Source organism: Panulirus ornatus, chromosome 35, assembly GCF_036320965.1.
Source record: "Panulirus ornatus isolate Po-2019 chromosome 35, ASM3632096v1, whole genome shotgun sequence".
NCBI lineage: Eukaryota > Metazoa > Arthropoda > Malacostraca > Decapoda > Palinuridae > Panulirus > Panulirus ornatus.
In genome coordinates, this window is record NC_092258.1 from 4,002,309 (window position 1) to 4,020,138 (window position 17,830).

The following is a 17,830-nucleotide window of genomic DNA, read 5'->3' on the forward strand; positions in this document are numbered from 1 at the left end:
GGTCTTAGAAATATCTTGAACACCTGAAGAACCTGTTCATTGTTCGACTTGTGGTTATAACTTGATGTTAAGGGCCTTAATGACCCGGGTAGAGTCGAATGGCCTAAAGGCCAAATAACTTACTAACCATTATCATAAACACGGAGCGACTGCAAGCGCGAAACCCTTATCTTTTTTTTGATATATCATTCTTAATGAACAAAGTAAAGGTCTAGTTTGCCGGGGATGGCAAAACAAAGGTTGTTTAATTTTAACGCACCAATTATTAGTCTCACCACTTGTTGAGCAGTGGCAAGGGATCCAAACAAATAGTAGCTAACGATATCATATACTTTTTTGCCCCCTTTGTAATGCATGATGGAGGTTCAGTCCTTCCACTACAATATTCAATTCTGTATCATATTCATTTTTCGTTATTCAATGTAAAAAAAAAAATGTGTGCTTAATTATAAGCAGAGAGCATTATACTTTTTTTTTTCTGCATCCAAAAACAAAAAGCAACTTTCTAAATGCTCGTGATTAGTTTATGTACACACACACACACACACACACACACACACACACACACACACACACACACACACACACACACACACACACACACACGCACAAATTTAACAAACAATTCACCCCAATATTCAGTCCATCCTTAGGCAGAAAATTAATATTCATTTTTATAAACCTTGTAGGTGAAATATTTCACAGAAAATATTCAGACACCATCTGACTCTCTTATAAATATATATTTAAACGACTGAAATCTAAGATTCCCGCTGAATACAAATGGACGGATGAAAAAAAAAAATTCATTATATATGACGCCGAAGTGCTATACACATTGAAAGAAAAAAATGTATATTCTGGTAATGTATTTACCAGCATCGCATATCTACAGGAACTCGAACTAGAGAAATGAATATTCGAAGCATCGGCGAAGTGTTCTGTATTATCATTTTTTCTTTTACCGTGGTATCCACAGTTTTAATCGTGTTGGGATATCATACAACACTTGTTCCAGCAGCCAACTGTTGTTATTCAGGGCCTGGCTCCTCGCCGGCAGTATTTGTGACAATAGTGAAGCTTTTAAGCCAACATCGCTACTATAGTTATGACACGAAACACACTGTGTTGGATGGGTTATTGTGCCACACACACACATAGCCTCTTTCCCTGTCAGCGAAATACAATGATAAAGCAACACACGATGCTGAAAATAAAGCCAATGAAGTGTTTCATTCGCAGTGTCGTAATGAAAAAAAATGAAAAGAGGGAAAGAGAGGTTTAATCTCTATCTGAGCGAAAGTGACCTTCAATAAGGATGGGTCTTGCAGGCGTGGGGCGGAGGGCGGTGGTTTGAAGGGATGATGGTGAAATGGAAAGCATAGGTACACAGCCACAAAAATGCTCTCCCTATGTTACAGGAGGAGGAGGAGGAGGAGGAGGAGGAGGACACAGCCACAAAAATGCTCTCCCTATATTACAGAAGAAGGAGGAGGAGGGGTGAGCAAGGAGAGAGAGAGAGAGAGAGAGAGAGAGAGAGAGAGAGAGAGAGAGAGAGAGAGAGAGAGAGAGAGAGGCACGGGCGTGGGAGGAAGACCATCCCAGCATCCGCCAGCACGCTGGGATAAAATTGACACTTCACATCTGAATGCTGTACCGGGGCGGGCAGATGTGACAGACCCTATTATTACACCCAGGAGCGGTCCTGTCTGTGTAGGTGACCTGGTCTCTTCGCTACTGTGACCTGTCTTGGAGTAGTGACCTAGTCTCTCACACCCTCTCGCACCCCTTAGTGTGACCTGTGTGTTTGTGTGGGAGAGGGGGAAGCGCTCTATTCTCTCTCTCTCTCTCTCTCTCTCTCTCTCTCTCTCTCTCTCTCTCTCTCTCTCTCTCTCTCTCTTTCTCTCTCTCTCTCTCTCCTTGTATGGAATATGCGCAGGGGTGACCTCGTCTCTTCTTGTGTGACGTACCTGGGGCATGACCAACCACAGTGACCTGCCGAGGAAGTGACCCAGAATCCACTGTACGTGACCTGCCTTGGTAGATGCTCAACCTCTCCCGCAGTGTCCTGCTCAAAGGGTGATTTCTGACCCCTATTATGACCTAAGTGGATATACAACACACCACTCTACCTGTCTATGTGACCTGTTTAAATGACCATCTCTGCGACCTTTCTAAGTGGTGATCAATGTCACTTTCATGTGACCAGACTTATGAATGGTCTCTCCCATGTCATTTCATAAGCAACGGATTAACCCTCTGCGCTCTGACCTCTGACCTCTGTCTTGGAATGACCTCATACGCGAAGTGACCCACTGCGGCAAAGATGACCTTTTCTCCCCAGGGTGGAGTCACCACGAACTGACCTATGCACTGGCTTTGTGGAGGCTGAGTGTTTGGTAAAGGAAAGCAATTTTGACCATTCTCAGTATTATGCATTTGTTGATATCGAAACCAATAGCGCCTTTTGTGGTTGATTGGATGGTTATTTGGCCCTCAGGCCTATCAACTACCAGGGTCGTTAAGGCCCTGAACTGACGTCAAGTTATAACTATCGACCAAATGATCTTCAAAAACCTCCTTTAGGTTTTCATGATAATTCTCAAAGACTCTATATACACTCTCACCGTTATATACATTCTCACCGTATCATACATATTGTCCCTTGCGTATATAAGTTCCAGGTATGAATTAATCTTTGATATGTCTAATTTGATAAGGAGTTCTTTGTGTTTTCATGGCAGGCTCGAGTGAGAGCCTGCGGAAGCTGGTGTCTGAGTTCGGGGGAGTGTGTGGAAGGAGAAAGTTAAGAGTACAAGACTTAAAGACTTCTAACAACACATATCACAACGCCTTTAACACCTGTGTTAAAATGATACTTATTTTCACGAAAAAAAAAGAATTAGGAAGACCGCTTGAAAACCGTATTTCCATCTTTTATGAAATTTTAAGAAATAGTTTTTCTCTAATTATCATTTTATCTTTTCTTCCTTCCAACATCTACTTCCTTCACCAGCCTCCCGGTCCACGCATGGAGATGAACGACTTCCTCATATTTTTCTCTCGTTTCTCATTTTTTGTCTTTTGTTATATCCTCGACCCCTCTCTCTTCATTCCTGCTCTTCATTTGCTTCCCATCTCCTCCCATCCTTCCTCCCTTCCTTCCTTCCTTCCTTCCTTCTCCACTGGACGGTCAAGGACGGCACAGATAATCAGATTAGGAGACAACTCATTATCATCCCCCACGTCCTCTCCTTACGACTCCCAGACTCGAACCCCCATCACACCAACCCCACTCCCACCCCTCTCTCTCTCTCTCTCTCTCTCTCTCTCTCTCTCTCTCTCTCTCAGTTCCACGAGTCAACTCATCTACTTCCTCCGGGACTCCATGCTGAAATCACATTAACGAAAGCTATTGTTAAACTATTATTAATCTACCCTATGTTGAACCACACACACACACACACACACACACACACACACATATATATATATATATATATATATATATATATATATATATATATATATATATATATATATATAAGGAAAGAGGATCTCCGTGACATAAAGATGGTGATGGTGGTGACGACAATGGTGATGGAGAGATAGTGATGATGGTGATCATCATTCTAATAACAAGGCTGATGGTGAGACCGATGAATTTTTAATATGATAAGGTCGCCGAAGAAGTAGATGGTAATGCAGGTTGGTGCCGATAACAATGGTCAAAACCAAAGCTGATAACTGCAGTAACGAAGAAGAGGAAATTAATGAAAGAGATGGAAATAAGTGATGCAAAACATGAGAATGATGGATAATGATGACAACCAACAAAATCACCACAAGTGAGATAGTGATGAAGAACACGCGAATACTGACGTCATAAACATAACAATAACTGATTCTGATAAAAAGAGGCAGATAAAGATGACACTAGAGACACCACAATAGAAAGAATGCACGAGGACGTCGCAAGAGAAGGCATGAGAGGGGAATGAAGACGAAAGAAGACGTGACACTGGCAAAGAAGAAGACACAAGAGGGACATGAAGAATGGGAAAGGAGAGGTAAGAGTGTTACAGGCGAAGGGGAAGAAGAGGAGACGAAGAAGGAGAAGAGACAGGAAGAACAAAATGTCACAGAAGATAGCATAGAAGGATGAAGAAGAAGGGTGGCAGAGGAGGATGAAGAGGGTGGAAGAAAGACACAGAAGAAGAGAGCAAAGGAAGATGAAGAAGCTGAGAATAAAACACGGTAGAAGGAGGGATAAAGGAGTGAAAAATGTAGCTGTAGAGAGGGAGATGAAGAAGTGCAGGGATGAGGAGGGGTGATGGTGGCGGCGGTGGTAGAAGCAGCAGCAGCGGCGGCGGTGGTGGTGGTGGTGGTGGATGACTTATTCACCCCAGGAGGGCCCCTGCTGGCTCCCGAGACGCGGCCCTGGCAACAAGATGGCCGACCTTTCTCTTCCAGCCTCCTCCACTCCGGGCTAAGACGCGCCCCGCCGACCCAGTCATTTCCTCACCTTCTGCCACCTCACTCGTCCCCTCTCTTTCCTATCTCGTTTAATCCGTGATTTTCTACCTCCTTCCTCTTCTATCTTTACTGAATGAACTGCTTCTCGCCTAAATATAAACACCCTTCCTTGAGGCCTTAAGACGAAGATAAGCCTTCATCAATACCCTGTCCTTCATCTTGTGCATATGAAAGCCACCGTTAAAACCCTAAAAAGAACAACACACAAATTCAATTTTTTTTTTCCGAAAATCCGTTGCGGTCACTTAACTGGATTAATAAATAATGCATCACATACACATTAATTAGTATTTAATATTCACAGGGGAGGGGGGAAAAATTGAGGCAACGTACATTTATTCCCTCAATGAGCATTCACGGGTGCGATAAAAGTGATGGGGTATAAAAGAGCATTTCGTATTTGATAATATTTCCAGGCACGTTCCAGCAGTGTCTGGAATGAAGGACCTGAATTCAATTCATTCTTTTGTATATTGGCGTCTAGAGATTATTTCATTCATTCATTTACTTCTTAATTGACTCCATCTCTGATAATGCTACAGGCATATATATATATATATATATATATATATATATATATATATATATATATATATATATATATATATATATATATATATATATATAGTCCTTAATGCTCTAGCCCAAGTTTAATGTCCTAAAGTATATGTAACTATTAACACTGCTTCTCCCTTATCATTGTAATTATATTGCAGTCATTATTATTTTCATAATCATCCTATGTTTATTGTGATCGCTGCTTCTGCTACTATTAATATCATTATTGCTATTATCATAATCATCATTATTGTCATTATGATTATTGTCATTATCATTATTATTATCATTATTATTATTATTATTATTGTTATTATCATTATTATTATTACTATCATTATCACTTATCATTTTCATTATTTCATCACCATTATTATCTATCATCATTAATCTCATTATCAACAGCATCACTGATCTTCGAATTAGTTATCATAATTGTTATCATTATTGCTATTGTTATTATTATAATTATTATTATTATCATTATTATTATCATTATTAGTGTCAACGCAGAAAATAACAAATGTGACAAATAAAAAAATCAAGTAAAAAAAATGGTAATGGAAATTCAGCATGAAATGTAATTAGTAAAAATAATACATGTTTGTTAAACGGACTGATCAGCTGTATACAGTGTTTATTACAATGCTCAGATGTTTTGATCACCGTTAGACAAAAAAAGATTTTACATATATATATATATATATATATATATATATATATATATATATATATATATATATATATATACTTAGTCTGATCTAATTTCTTATGTTTGTGCGTATGTGTGTGTGTGTGTGTGTGTGTTAAGAGCAACAGCGAATTAAAGACGACCATAAATCAAAGACCATCACACAACATCTGTCGACGAAGAGACAGATATTTTCATTTGACCATCCCACACAACCAGCTGTGTTCGAATCAGTGAATCATACTATCGAATCATACACGTCAGTCTGTCTGTCTGTGAACCTTTATCCCCCAAGAGTTGATCAAAACCCCTGACGTATCTCCACACTAAGTTATAACTACGATACACCGGATACAACAGAAGCTTCTTAACAATCTAAGTGGTGAAGGATTTCCTTTATATCGCTATTATTTTTTTTTTTACTCTAAATATATCCACAGTCTTCTAAATATATCAGTCTTCTTCTTCTTCCTCGCTCTGAATGGATCTGTCTCTCTATTGCTCATAATCTGTTCCGTGAAACACTTCTTTCCGACGATGTTTTCTAAAAGATGGAAATATTTTACAAAGTAATTGCTATCTTCGCTTTCTGTAGCTCATAACTGCTCAACTGCTGAAAATATTTTTCGTAGAAGATTTCCTTCCACAACTATCTTCAAACTAAATAGATCTTACAAAATAATCTTTACTTGCGCTTTCAATGGATCTATTTCCTGTATCATTGGTAATCTATATCGAAACAACAAAATATAACACTTCGTTCCGGCGATGTTTTAAAACTGAGATATCTTACAGGGCGTTACTGGACCTGACTCTTGCATCATGAGAAGGATCAACACTAGCCAAGAACACTGCTACCCTTCCCATCTTAGGCCTCGGACGGATGTATGGGAAGGCTCACTTTCCCATCACTCTGTCCCTTCAGCTTTCCCATACAAAGGTGGGAGGGAATGGGATGCGAATATACAAGTAAGAGAAATGCAAAGACCTTCATGTCTACTATAAAAAGCAAAGGAATGTATATAAATATACCAAGAGAGAGAGAAAGAGAGAGAGAGAGAGAGAGAGAGAGAGAGAGAGAGAGAGAGAGAGAGAGAGAGAGAGAGAGAGAGAGAGAGAGAGAGAGACGGCCACTCCAACCTAGAAATCATATTGTATAGCAGAAGGAAATTCCACTAGCGTACGCCGCTGTACTGCAGGAGGCTGGCGTGGGTATGAAGGAAAGAGGCAGAGCAAGCCAGATAAGCAGGCAAGGTAAGCAGGCAAGCAAGAGGCAGCAGAGGAAGGGAACCAGCAGGAGTGTACACAGGAGGTGGTTCTCTTGAGCCCGGACCATTCCATTAGGCCAGGTCTTAGGATTCAACTACTGTGTGCCTTCGATGGCTGCAGGATTTCATATCGTTGTTAAGGGCTATTATTGATGATATTAATGGAGGAGACGAGGCAGCAGTGGGGGGAAATTCAATGTTAGGATACACTTGGGATGACTTAGAGGATCATTGAGCTGGACTGTAAGTCAAGGCAGATAATCTTGGCGCTCCAGACAGCTGACTAGCGCGTCTCAGGTATGCTTATTGAGGGTATCTCTGGCTATACGGACCGGACTCTGGGGTATGTCTGGCTATACGGGACGGACCCTGGGGTATGTCTGGCTATACGGACTGGATCCTCGGGTATGTCTGGCTATACGGGACGGATCCCAGAGTATTTTCAATCTTGCAACTCAAGTATCTCCTTTTACAAAAGCCAGCCATGTCCGCAGGCGAAGACTACAATGAGGTGATGTTGTTATGTGTTGGTCTGGGCAGGAGAAGTGTTGAGTAGTGGAGTGAGGTGAGGTGCTGGGTGTCTTCAGCGTGGGAATCGTGTCTTTGGTATAAAGGATCATCCTGCGATTCGTGAAGTCAATGAATATATTGTTGAGGAGATGTATGGCGTCCAGAAAGCAGATGAGAAAGTGAGATTCGAGTCTGTAAAGTGGAGTTGGTTATGCATCTAAGTGGGCTAGATTTTAAGATTCAGTTGAGGAGAAGGTTGGTTTTGATCAGTGTTTTGTCGAGTCATTTCAGCGTGAATGTGTTATGCCAGTGTGGTGTTTGCTGTCAATTGTGGTCAAGTATGAGTACAGATGGCTGAAGTGTGAGGTTGGATGAGCTTCTCATGTATACCTCAAGTTGGTCGGTGGTGACGAAGTGGTCCAGACAGTATTGCTGCGCAGGACTGTTGATTGAGACAAAGGTTGACCGAGAATATATTGCGATAGACGTAAGAGAGTGAGGATGGCCAGTGAAAATAATGATGACAATGGCAGTGATTCACAACCCTAGCAGTGATAATCACTGTGCACCTGTGACAGCGAACCATAGGATTATTAGATGAACAGTAATATTATAGATTAATACAGATGATGATAGGGATTGTGTTATGCAGTCAGATATAGGCAGCAAATGTAATAAAAGTGATATCAAGGGATATCAATCGTAATAAATCAAAAAGATACTTCACTGTCATGTTGACAGAAATGAAAATAAGAGATCGGTAATGATAGGTATCCAGTGAGAAACCCACTTCTTCAATAACTACATACGAAAATACATTCAAGGAATACAAGCTGCATAATCTCAACATACATGTCGCCATAAGTAATCCAATTCATAAAATTTCCACCATCACGCGAGCACGACGGCCACCAACCCTCTTTAGAAAAGACAAGAGCAAAAGAATCTTTCAAGACAGAATCGCTGAAGGAAAATCCAAGACTAACATCTCAATACAAGAAGACTGTAACTTGGCTAAGAGATGTTGAAAAATCACCTTTTAATATTCGTGAAAGAAAGACATTACGTGAATAAAAATTAGTTTCTTGTACCGTCCTCTCCTCCATCACCGATGACACAGGCTTCTGACAAGAGCAATAATACGAGAGGCGAAACTTGTAACAGGCGAGGGAGGGAATAGGAGGCGCTCCATCCTTGACCACTGGTGGAAAGGGGGGGAGCCATCTTGTGCGGAGGGGGGTAGAGAGAGAGAGAGAGAGAGAGAGAGAGAGAGAGAGAGAGAGAGAGAGAGAGAGAGAGAGAGAGAGAGAGATTCTCTCCGTAACTTACTATGACACTGTGTAAAATGTGGTATAGAGGGGGCGAGTAGCAGTAGGTAGTGGTAGGCACGTAGGTAGATGGGTACCCTTCAGAAGGGGAGGAGGCGGAGAATGGAGGGAGGGAGTGAGGGAAGGAGTGAGTGGGGAGGAGGAGGAGAAGGAGGGAGAGGAGGAGAGCTCCTTTCATTACACTTCAGTTTTGGCGAGTTGGCAGGGAGCAACTTCAGCTATGAAGGAGGAAACAGGAGGGACTTCAGGTGCAGACTTAAGCTTCCGTCTGAGAATGAGGAGAAGGTAAACTTTGGTAGATGGTGGAGGGGGGGAGGGAGAGGGAATTTCGTGGACCGGGGTGTTACCTGGCGAGCTTGCTAGCTAGCAATCTGGCTAGCTGGCTGGCTAGTAAGCTAGCAGTGTGGCTAGCTGGCTGATAAGTTAGCTAGGTGATTTGCCTTCTCACAGAAACACTCATAAAAAAAAAACATACAATCCTTCTTAAGGATTTCTTTGTAAAGTTTTTTCAAAAAATGGAATACATATAAAGTGAAACTTATCACAGCAAATTTCCTATCATTTGAAACAGATCTTTCAGAAAGAGAGGATTTACAGAAGACTGCTCCTCCAACACATATATATGTATATACATATATATATATATATATATATATATATATATATATATATATATATATATATATATATATATATACACACTTCAAGGATAAAAGAAATGTTACTTTTGAAAGCACCAAGTCGACTGACCTGGGCGGCTCTTTCCCTGGTCAGAAAACAAACGGAAAAATAATAAAAACAGACGTAATATGACAAGAGAGAGGGGAAGAGGCGACCCAGCACAAGGCAAGCTGCGCCTGTTACCTTGGTAAAGATTAAAATTGAAACACCGTTTTAAAATCCTTTCATCTACCAATTCCGTTTATGGTCTATGTCAGGCCAGGCGGACGCAGCTGGAAAAAGAAGGAAAAAAAATTTCTTCCCACTCAAATGAACGTAGTGTTTCACTCATATCTGAGGAGACAGGTGGGCTCTCTCTCTCTCTCTCTCTCTCTCTCTCTCTCTCTCTCTCTCTCTCTCTCTCTCTCTCTCTTATTTCAATGTTTGGGGGTGTCCATTCTGAATTCCACTTTTTTTTTTTTTCTAAAAAGTTGTCACTGGCTAAGCCAAAGGTCGTATCGTCCCAGTCTAGGATGGTTCCGTCGTGCTCTAGTGTCGCAACGGCGTAGTCGATGGTCGTTCAGCTGTGCTTAATGATTAGTACAGTCGTGCTCAATGTGTCGTGCCGCCGTGCTCCGGGAAATTAAAAGAATAAAAAATCACAGGAATTGAAAAACTCTACTTCACTTGCATTTTGGGCGTACACGTTTCGCAGTCACTTGTTACTATACAACTGAAAACACATTTGGATATCATTCCATCGGAAAAATAAAGCCACGATCATCATACTTTCCTCAAGCGCTCTAATATATATATATATATATATATATATATATATATATATATATATATATATATATATATATATATATATATATCAAAAACCAATAAATCATACACAAGTCTTTCTACATGTGGAATACCACAAGAACCTCCCCTTCTCAAAGAAAGCAACTGGAGCTTTTTTTCGCGTCTTCTCTTTCCCTTTTCTTAGATCCAGTCGAGGTTGAATTTACAAATAACCCAGAGGTACAAGTGCACCAGACTATTGCATACCAATAAACTACCCCGATGAAAGTTTGATCCTGTGGGGCCACGCAAGGAAATGTATGTTTGTCAATTCATGCTGAAGTAATCTAAAATTTAGCATCTTTGACGCCTTCTGCCTTATTTCGACGTTCGTTTATATACTTGCTCGATTTCGTTGAAACTTTCAGTGAGAATATCAGTAACGCTGTTGTTAAGATTGACTGGGGAGAAATGAATTTTTTTTTTCTAGGAGTCTTAAAACAAAAAGGGGATTTTACTTTCTCTCTCTCTTTTTCTTTCTATTATCTCCTTCATATGTTCTCCGACTGTCTGGACTGTTCAAGCCCAGCACTGCCGACATAAAAAGAATTTCTCGATTCTTTTAAAATCTTAGAACAAGCCATGAGATGTTATGTTGTGTGATATACAGCTATGAATACAATATATATATATATATATATATATATATATATATATATATATATATATATATATATATACATATGAGTGTCACTGTAGCTAGATGTGTAATTTTAATCTTATCTTCCTTTCTCGTCTCTTATTTTCCAAATGATCTACTTGACTTCAATAAAACTAGAGAAGTAAGAGAAAAAGAGAGAGAGAAAAAAAGAAGAGAGACGGAGACGAAGGCGCGCCCGGCCACCGCTACCATCGCCGGTAACGTCCGTTAAAACCGTTGGGACCGTTAAACTGCCGTATCTCAACGGACGGCATTTAAAAACAGAGATTTTACTGACGGAATTCGAATCCCTGATGATACGATTCGACGTTCACGCCTTCGTTTATCACTTGCGACCTCATCTCGCACGGTATCTTTCCTTATTCAGTCACAACCATACTGAGAACACCTAACTCAAAGACATGGCGGACGGGGATGGCGTTCGCTATGATCACTACGAAAAGAGAAAAAAAATCGCAATTGCCTTGCCATAATTAGAATCCATGAGTATACATAACTTCTACTTTACTGCTTCTTAGTAGAGTGACCAGTAGAATAAATATCAAAACGTAAGTACATATTTCTCCTTCTACTTGCAGGGTCTGATATATATATATGTGGAGAACGACACTGGTGTATTCAACGGAAGTCGCTAGGCTGAGTCGACGACCAGCAGAACGACGGAGGATGGAAGGAGAACCCACATAATACCCAGAATGACGTGATGTATACATACATATGTATACATACACATATACCCACATATCAATGACAACATATACTTGTTGACATATGTATGATTCTTCAGTATATATATATATATATATATATATATATATATATATATATATATATATATATATATATATATATGTATATATATATATATATATATATATATATATATATATATATATATATATATATATATATATATATTTAAACGTATTACTGAGGCTACCATAAGAGTGAGTCATTATTATGTGATGTAATTAAATAAAGGAAAAAATTTCTTTAATCGCGGTTGGAAGAAGATTACATTGTATAAAAATATGTCAACAAAAAGATTTCTTTCTAACTTTTTACTCACCTGTAAAAATATATATGTTAAGAGATTATGAATATCAAATGTAATATATATATATTAAGAATATATGGTGTGGGAGGCAAGTTGTTAGAAGCAGTGAAAAGTTTTTATCGAGGATGTAAGGCATGTGTACGTGTAGGAAGAGAGGAAAGTGATTGGTTCTCAGTGAATGTAGGTTTGCGGCAGGGGTGTGTGATGTCTCCATGGTTGTTTAATTTGTTTATGGATGGGGTTGTAAAGGAGGTAAATGCAAGAGTCCTGGAAAGAGGGGCAAGTATGAAGTCTGTTGGGGATGAGAGAGCTTGGGAAGTGAGTCAATTGTTGTTCGCTGATGATACAGCGCTGGTGGCTGATTCATGTGAGAAACTGCAGAAGCTGGTGACTGAGTTTGGTAAAGTGTGTGGAAGAAGAAAGTTGAGAGTAAATGTGAATAAGAGCAAGGTTATTAGGTACAGTAGGGGTGAGGGTCAAGTCAATTGGGAGGTGAGTTTGAATGGAGAAAAACTGGAGGAAGTGAAGTGTTTTAGATATCTGGGAGTGGATCTGTCAGCGGATGGAACCATGGAAGCGGAAGTGGATCATAGGGTGGGGGAGGGGGCGAAAATTTTGGGAGCCTTGAAAAATGTGTGGAAGTCGAGAACATTATCTCGGAAAGCAAAAATGGGTATGTTTGAGGGAATAGTGGTTCCAACAATGCTGTATGGTTGCGAGGCGTGGGCTATGGATAGAGATGTGCGCAGGAGGATGGATGTGCTGGAAATGAGATGTTTGAGGACAATGTGTGGTGTGAGGTGGTTTGATCGAGTAAGTAACGTAAGGGTAAGAGAGATGTGTGGAAATAAAAAGAGCGTGGTTGAGAGAGCAGAAGAGGGTGTTTTGAAATGGTTTGGGCACATGGAGAGAATGAGTGAGGAGAGATTGACCAAGAGGATATATGTGTCGGAGGTGGAGGGAACGAGGAGAAGAGGGAGACCAAATTGGAGGTGGAAAGATGGAGTGAAAAAGATTTTGTGTGATCGGGGCCTGAACATGCAGGAGGGTGAAAGGAGGGCAAGAAATAGAGTGAATTGGAGTCATGTGGTATACAGGGGTTGACGTGCTGTCAGTGGATTGAAGCAAGGCATGTGAAGCGTCTGGGGTAAACCATGGAAAGCTGTGTAGGTATGTATATTTGCGTGTGTGGACGTGTGTATGTACATGTGTATGGGGGGGGGGGTTGGGCCATTTCTTTCGTCTGTTTCCTTGCGCTACCTCGCAAACGCGGGAGACAGCGACAAAGTATAAAAAAACAAAAAAAAAAAAAAAAAAAAAAAAAAAAAAAAAAATATATATATATATATATATATATATATATATATATATATATATATATATATATACGCTTCTAAAGTCTTTGATCATTGATGGGTTGTGGTTACGTTTGAGATGAAAAATATTTAACCATCTGGCCTCTTCAACACAAGGGTACGACCCTGACAGTTTGAGGTCATGGAGTCATTACACCTAACAATCGTACCGTCGTGCTCAAGGATCGGCCCCATCCTCAACGATCGTACCGTTGTGCCAATAAACCCAACAACCAGCACAAGGTGTTTTTTTTTTCTAATAAGGACGTGATCATAGAATGTCCTACTAACGATAAGGTAATTAATCAGACATCAAAAAATATGCGACGGAAACGAAATGCTATTTTTCTATTGATGACAAAGCTCTGTTCCAGATCACTGAAAATATTTCTAATGGTATTTGTATACTGACTTAGATGTGTAATATTATATATATATATATATATATATATATATATATATATATATATATATATATATATATATATATATATATATATATATATATGATAAGGATCCAAGGAGTCTATATAAACAAAAACTGTATATTTGATAAAAGTGCGTGTCATATCAATTTACTCTCTCTCTCTCTCTCTCTCTCTCTCTCTCTCTCTCTCTCTCTCTCTCTCTCTCTCGTGTTGGACGAGACTCATCCATAAAAAGACCCTGATAGAGTTAAACGCAATTTATGGACTCGAGATCATTAGCATAGTGGACAGTGTTTCATTTAACATTTATTTACGCCTCAAACTTTGTTAATCCAGTCAGTCAGAGGACAACAAGCCAGTCAGTCAGCTTTAGTTAATTTACCCAAATAAAATACATATTTATTTTGCACTTATCCATGTCTCTGTCCAATTATTATCGCGCGCGCGCGCACACACACACACACACACACACACACACACACACACACACACACAGTATATAAGCGTGCTTGTGTTTGTATATATTTAGGAAAGTGATTATCTTTTCTTTGTTCCAGAGAGAAAATATAACTAAAATCACTATTCCCTAAAGAACGCTCAGCCACCTGAACTGTATTTGAAGTATCAATGGAAATTATATCTGGTATGTGTAATCAACTGAAAAAAAATGAATTGTAACACTGTTCTCCTGTGACCAAGCTGATACTGTAAATTATTTATCTATAATAAAACTATTTCACTTACCATCTGTACTGTAATATTCCCTCCAATGAGAACCATAATTGTACAAATACTTTAGACGACCCAGATTCCATTTTTCAACACTTTTAACAGCTAACCGAAAACGAGACATTAAATCATGTTAAAATCAGTGTCATGGGATCTAAGACTAAAATAATAAAATGCTCAAACCTTTATACTAGTTGAAGTCAACAGATCTACTAACTTTAAATCCCTTAACTTCATTAGTACTTTCTTAACATTTTCCTGAACGTGAGAGAGAGGTATATATACACATATATGTCCTCCTGTGCGTCAGGCGGAGGTATATGGACATCTGTATGTCTGTCTAAGACACTGCTGTCTTGGGACGTGCTTAAATCCCACTTATCTAGCTTTCCTATGTAGAAATAGGATGATTTTAGCACCAACCCTTCCACATGAAGGCCAAACGAACCAGTAATAGTAGAGTTAATGGGACTACACCAATAGTACTCGTAGCAGTAGTAGTAGTAGTGGTAGCAGTAGTAGTAATAGTAGTAGTAGTAGTAGTAATAATAGTAGTAGTAGTAGTAGTAGTAGTAGTAGTAGTAGTAGTAGTAGTAGTAGTAGTAGTGAAGCTAGTGTGATGGAGACTATAACAATGATATTTCCTTCCATAATCCATCAAAGCCAAAAGTCTTCATCATATATGCAATACATGACAATTCAGCGAGGAACATATAAGCTCATTATCATCAAATTGTCAAGAATCAGTTAACATCATTTATATTCTGAGGGACATTAAGAGGTCTACGGGGTCTTCCACCATGTTTCATTATCAATAATGATAATTATAATAATAATAATAATAATAATAATAATAATAATAATGATAATAATAATAACAATGACAGTGATGATTATTTATAATAATGATAAAAATAATGACAAATAGTGGCATGAATAATGGTTTTACTAATAACAATAATCATATTAATGAAAATAATAGTAATAATAAAGTGCATACCGAATAAAGCTCATCCAAAGGCTACAAATATGTAGAGAAAACACATATGAGTTAACATGAACATAGCATTTTCCACTCCACGTACAAAATAATTCTCACTGGTAACATTAATATCAGTTTGGAGAAACACACACTGATACATTTCAAAAGTAATTACGAGCCAAATATCATCACTTATTTCTTTTCCCATGGCGTTTAAAACTTTGCAATTTCATATCTTAATGGAAGATATATATATATATATATATATATATATATATATATATATATATATATATATATATGACATAAAGAGTACTGTTGGCAGGACGCTGGTAAAGAGGCTGGGAATCAGGTTTTATCTTGTCATTAAAAGTGTTGACCAGCAGAAACGGTGTGGCCAGAAGGACACCCGCGACCTCAATCAAAGCTGATGCAATTTCTGTTTTCGCAGTGGGAGCGGCAAGTTCATAAACTCAATGACAATAAAATGTAATAAATGCCTATCGTTCACAGAGACTTTGGTTTCCATTTCTTGGTTTCCATTTCTTGTACATTTGAGTTTTAAAAATCTTGTTGAAAACTAGGTTTTAACGATGAGTCAAAATGATTATAAATACACGAACAATTGAAGGATAAAAAAAAAAAACGCACGTCAAGTCGGCTTAGTAAAAGGAAATCCAAGTTGTTAAAATGAACTTAGCGAATACTCGCCAGACATCAAATCATTGTGCGAGGAAAGACGTGCTTGTATTAACTTAATATGCTAAAATCACATGTGCCATCATTCACCAGAAGAAAGAGGTGAAACAGATTTAATCTTCCAGACGAGATGGTTTGGGTGAACTGACTGAGTTTGGAATCCTCTACCAATGTCCTCTAAAAACTGAGGTTGATAAGAAACTAAAAGTTCGGATATAAGACGAGAAAAACACCTTTGGTGGATCGATGATGATAGGAACAGGAGGGATCGGGGGTAAACAGAGGATACATGGCAGTGGAACCTTTTCTCATTGGATCGAAATGACCTCCGGTGTTCCACAAGGCTTAGCCTCCGAGCCGCTGCTATTTCTATGTGACTGACTGGCCGGAAAGACTCGAACAATACCTTTTCTGTGCTTGAAGATCGATGACTCGCCAGTGAAACCTGAATAATACCTTCATGTGTTTGCAGATGTTGTGACAACTATGGAAGACGTATGGCTAAAGCTTTAGGAGTGCGGCAGCTTACGAAAAAAAAAATGATGTATTTCTGATCAGATTTATGAGTTAATATAATTCAACCCGACTAAATGCACAGATGAGACACGGAGTGCGACCTGGCAATAATCATCATCTTGAAGGTGATAAACTACGAGAGTTTACGTCAGGAAAAAGACTTTAGGGTTGAAGCTTGTCATCCAGGACACAACATCTGAATTGAACATGTGGGAGACTGTAGCCCCGGCCAATGTCAGGCTCACCTTAAAGTACAAGTAGCTTGAAATATTAAGAACAACTGTACAAGACTCTACGACCAAAGGCTGTAATTTTCTTCGAAGTTAGAAGCCAGTTTAACTGATGGAAAATTCAGTTTATGAGTGAGAGGTTTTGATGACACTCAGGCCATTACACGCTGGGGAAACAACTGCTTATAGATTATGCAGTTTGACCTGACCCATGAGGGTCTTGACCTGACCCATGAAGGTATTGACCTGACCCAGGAAGGCCAAGTAAAATTTTTCAAGTTTTGAGTCAGGTTGAGGTCCAAGTTAAACCTTTCTAAGGGGAACTTAACTCACGCACATTTCAAACTAGAGTTAGGGGTTTAGAGGCTGGGGAAGAACTGTGTGGATTATTCAGTGTGATAATCCCGAGGACGGATGAAGGACGGACGTACGAAGAACGGACGTACGAAAAACGGACGTACGGACAATGACGACAACGGACGAAGCGATCCCTATATATATATATATATATATATATATATATATATATATATATATATATATATATATATATATATATGGTACGCAGGCAACACAACAGTTACAGATAGAGTTTAAATGATCGACCAAGATCCTTCCTTTTACACCCTATGAAAAACCTCAAATTCGACACACACACACACTAGAATAACCAAGTGGAATAACCAATTACATACAGTTCCATAAAATCAAAGTCTTATATAAAGCCAATTCGAAACCTAACATTGCCACAATGGATATCTTTTTTTGTCGGG

General features: G+C 39.0%; 1 long non-coding RNA gene across 3 annotated transcripts in view; it reads left to right on the top strand.

Moving 5' to 3' along the window:
* The window catches only part of LOC139760086 (uncharacterized), a 95,021-nt gene extending 83,129 nt beyond the window's left edge, over window positions 1–11,892 (top strand). The window contains exons 5-6 of one of the 3 annotated variants that reach the window (XR_011715232.1): window positions 6,581–6,754; window positions 11,640–11,892. This is a non-coding gene — a long non-coding RNA (uncharacterized lncRNA). The remainder of the gene's footprint in view (window positions 1–6,580; window positions 6,755–11,639) is intronic. The other 2 variants (XR_011715233.1, XR_011715234.1) reach the window with 2 other exon arrangements.
* The last annotated feature ends 5,938 nt before the right edge of the window (window positions 11,893–17,830 follow it).